The sequence below is a fragment of the Phoca vitulina genome, unplaced genomic scaffold, assembly GCF_004348235.1.
Source record: "Phoca vitulina isolate PV1807 unplaced genomic scaffold, GSC_HSeal_1.0 scaffold14, whole genome shotgun sequence".
Classification (NCBI taxonomy): domain Eukaryota; kingdom Metazoa; phylum Chordata; class Mammalia; order Carnivora; family Phocidae; genus Phoca; species Phoca vitulina.
In genome coordinates, this window is record NW_022589717.1 from 7,649,464 (window position 1) to 7,654,174 (window position 4,711).

The 4,711-nt window shown below is 41.8% G+C and overlaps 1 pseudogene; it reads left to right on the plus strand.

Moving 5' to 3' along the window:
- The first annotated feature begins 380 nt into the window (after positions 1-380).
- Positions 381-1,730, plus strand: LOC116637400 (annotated as a pseudogene).
- The last annotated feature ends 2,981 nt before the right edge of the window (positions 1,731-4,711 follow it).

Below are 4,711 nucleotides of genomic sequence, written 5' to 3' on the forward strand. Positions count from 1 at the left end.
TCACACCAGTCAGAATGGCTAAAATTAACAAGTCAGGAAACGACAGATATTGGCGAGGATGCGGAGAAAGGGGAACCCTCCTACACTGTTGGTGGGAATGCAAGCTGGTGCAGTCACTCTGAAAAATAGTATGGAGGTTCCTCAAAAGGTTGAAAATAGAGCTACCCTACGACCCAGCAATTGTACTACTGGGTATTTACCACAAAGATAAAAGTATAGTGATCCGAAGGGGTACGTGCACCCCAATGTTTATAGCAGCAATGTCTACAGTAGCCAAACTATGGAAAGAGCCAAGATGTCCATCAACAGATGAATGGATAAAGAAGATGTGGTATGGGGTGATGGTGCCGACGGGTCAGAAGCCTAGAGGTGGTGGCAAAATGGTGGCGCCTGAGTAGCGGGATCTAACCCAGGAGCAGACAGAGAAGCTGCTGCAGTTTCAGGATCTGACTGGCATAGAATCTATGGATCAATGTCACCATACCTTGGAACAGCATAACTGGAACATAGAGGCTGCTGTACAGGACTGACTGATGAGCAAGAAGGTGTACCACCTCCATCCCGACCCGTGCAAGTTAATACAGCTGACCACAGGATCTACAGTTATGTTGTCTCGAGACCACAACCAAGGGGGCTGCTTGGATGGGGTTATTACTTGATAATGCTTCCATTCCGGTTTAGCTATTACACATTACTTGATATATTTAGGTTTGCTCTGCGTTTTATATGGCCTGACCCTCGCAGCCGGGTCACTGACCCCGTTTGGGACATTGTTTCATTTATGCACTCTTTTGAAGAGAAATATGGGAGGGCACACCCTGTCTTCTACCAGGGAACGTACAGCCAGGCACTTAATGATGCCAAGTGGGAGCTTCACTTCCTTTTGGTTTATCTTCATGGAGATGATCACCAGGACTCTGATGAGTTCTGTCGCAACACACTCTGTGCACCTGAAGTTATTTCCCTAATAAACACTAGGATGCTCTTCTGGGCATGCTCCACAAATAAACCTGAGGGATATAGGGTCTCACAGGCTTTACGAGAGAACATCTACCCATTCCTGGCCATGATTATGCTGAAGGATAGGAGAATGACTGTGGTGGGACGGCTAGAAGGCCTCATTCAACCCGATGATCTCATTAACCAGCTGACATTTATCATGGATGCAAACCAGACTTACCTGGTGTCAGAACGGCTTGAAAGGGAAGAACGAAACCAGACCCAGGTGTTGAAACAACAGCAGGGTGAGGCCTATCCGGCCTCTCTCAGGGCTGACCAGGAGAAAGAAAGGAAGAAACGAGAGAAGCAGGAGCGGAAGCGGCGGAAGGAGGAGGAGGTGCAATAGCAGAAGTTGACAGAAGAGAGACGGCGGCGGAATTTACAAGAGGAAAAGGAAAGGAAGTTGGAGAGCCTGCCCCCGGAGCCTTCCCTTGATGACCCTGAAAATGTCAAGATCATTTTCAAATTACCCAATGATTCTCGAGTAGAGAGACGATCCCACTTTTCACAGTCTCTAACAGTAATCCACGACTTCTTACTTTCCTTGAAAGAAAGCCCGGAAAAGTTTCAGATTGAAGCCAACTCTCCCCGGCGGGTGCTGCCCTGTATCCCTTCAGAGGAGTGGCCCAACCCCCCCACGCTGCAGGAAGCAGGACTCAGCCACACAGAAGTTCTCTTTGTTCAGGACCTAACAGATGAATGACATTTTTTCTTCCTCTCCCCTCCTACCCTAATCCCTAAAGGAAATGGAAAAACAAAAACAAAACAAGAGAGAGAAATTCATATTATTATTATAATAATACAATATATTTTTTTAAAAGACTGCTGCATCCTAAGGAAGGATCAGAAACCATGCTGCCTAAAAGAGTCACCACCTGTGTGTGCGCGCGCTAGGTCGGCAATGAACGTCTCCGCTGTCAAGCCCACCCTCCCCTACTGCTTCTGTACCACGCGCCTTCCAACGAAAGGAGACTGTTCACCTCCAACCCAGTCATTGTCCCTACTGGGGAAGGGGACATTCCCACTAGTTCTCGTTCGTTCTTGCTTTTATGGAAAATAAAAGTGAAAAAACCTCCATTATCCAGCTACTGCAGCATCTCCTGAAGACTTGCTTCTTCCACCACCGAGAAGAGAGGGAAGAGAAGGCACAGAACGGAGATGTTCCTTGAACTTCCCACAATTTATAAATAACTTCCAAATGTTTTCTGTTGCTTTGTAATGACCAAAGGAATGAGGCTGACATAGGTTTTTTTTTTTTCCTTAACTTTATTTGATAAGAGCCAATTCTTAAGCCCATGAATTCATGCCCTGGGTTCCTTAGCCCACAAGAGTGTAATAAAGGTGCCCTGGGCTGGGTTTGTGCTTAAAAAAAAAAAAAAAAAGAAGATGTGATACACACACACACACACACACACACAATGGAATATTATGCAGCCATCAAAAAACACGACCTCTTGCCATTTGCAATGACGTGGATGGAACTAGAAGGTATTATGCTAAGCGAAATAAGTCAATCAGAGAAAGACAAGTATCATGTGATCTTACTGATATGAGGAATTTGAGAAACAAGACAGAGGATCATAGGGGAAGGGAGGAAAAAATGAAACAAGATGAAACCAGAGAGGGAGACAAACCATAAGAGACTCTTAATCTCAGGAAACAAACTGAGGGTTGCTGGAGTGGCGGGGGGTGGAAGGGTTGGGGGGGTTGAATGAGGGACACTGAGGAGGATATGTGCTATGGTGAGCGCTGTGAATTGCATAAGACTGATGAATCACAGACCTGTACCTCTGAAACAAATAATACATTATATGTTAAAAAAGAAAGTAGGAAGGGAAAAATGAAGGGGGGGAAATCGGAGGGGGAGACAAACCATGAGAGACTATGGACTCTGAGAAACAAACTGAGGGTTTTAGAGGGGAGGGGGTGGGGGGATGCGTTAGCCCGGTGTTGAGTATTAAGGAGGGCACGTTCTGCATGGAGCACTGGGTGTTATACGCAAACAATGAATCATGGAACACTACATCAGAAACTAATGATGTAATGTATGGTGACTAACATAACATAATAAAATAAAATAAAATAAAAGAATAATTGTGAGTTTCACAAATATCTTTTCATGGCTCGATGTCTGATTTCTTTGCCATTCATTCAGTGTTTTGAAACTAGTTCTATCTCCTTTTACTACTATTCAGTTAAATTCTACCTTGTTAATAGGCATATAACATAGATTGGCCAGATTCTAACACAAGAGACATAAGACCATTACTTTATTAAGTCAGTGTGATAGAAAAAGACATATGAAATAACTATAAACCCATCAGTACTTTCTAATTGTATCTATAAACTCAGTTCAATCCTAATCAAAATACCAGTTAGATTTTTTTAAAGAACTTAATAGATGGGTCTAAAGTTTATATGGAAAAACATATGTATAGCCAGCTTAATTTTTAAAAACAAGAATAAAGGAGTATTAAAATATAACAAAGCCTTAGTCATAAAGGCAGGATAATATTTGTGCAAGAACAAATCAATGAATGGAATAAAATAGAATGGACATATTAGACATAATAGAATAGAGCAGATGATAGAGATATACCAATGTATACAAATAATTATTGTTAATTTTGTGGTACCACAAAAGAATGAACAGAAGATAATTTAACAGATGTTTTTGGGAAACCTTGTTCTCTATATTTAAAATATATAAGGAAATATATAACTGGATCCCTGCCAAAATCATACATGGATTAAAGACCTCAATGTGAATGTTGGAAGTATAAAACTAATAAAAGAAAATATAGAAAACTATTCCTGACCTGAGAGAAATAAATAGCTCATTTTTCATTTTTTTTTATGTTGAAATTTCCAAATATATCAAAAGTAGAATAGAACAGGGGTGTCTGGCTGGCTCAGTAGGTAGAACATGTGACACTTGATCTCAGGGTTGTAGTTTCAAGCCCCATGTGGGGCATAGAGCTTACTTAAAAAAAAAATAGTAGAATAGAATAATGAACTCCACATAGTCATCACTCAGATTTTATTTATCTTTTTATTTTTTTTTAAAGATTTTATTTATTATTTGACAGAGAGAGACACAGCGAGAGAGGGAACACAAGCAGGGGGAGAGGGAGAGGGAGAAGCAGGCTCCCCGCAGAGCAGAGAGCCCAACGCGGGGCTCGATCCCAGGACCCTGGGATCATGACCTGAGCCAAAGGCAGACGCCTAACGACTGAGCCACCCAGGCGCCCCATCACTCAGATTTTAAAATTAATAAGATTTTTATCATATTTTCTTCTTCTATCCCCTTTTTTCATTTTTTTTTTACTTTACCAAATTATTTTAAAGCAAATCCAAGATTTTTTATCATTTTATTCTTTATAGCCCCCAGTGTACTTTTAAAAATATGGCCATATTTTCTGTGTGTGTCCACAATGCCATCAGTGCACCTATAAAAGAGTAATCATTAGGTAATGACGTTTTTTTTAAATAAAGACTTTATGTATTTGACAGAGAGAGACACAGCGAGAGAGGGAACACAAGCAGGGGGGATGGAAGAGGGAGAAGCAGGCTCTCTGCTGAGCAGAGAGCCTGACGTGGGGCTCGATCCCAGGACCCCGAGATCATGATCTGAGCAGAAGGCAGATGCTTAATGACTGAGCCACCCAGGCGCCCCTAGGTAATGACTTTTAAAACAAGATTTCAAAATGTA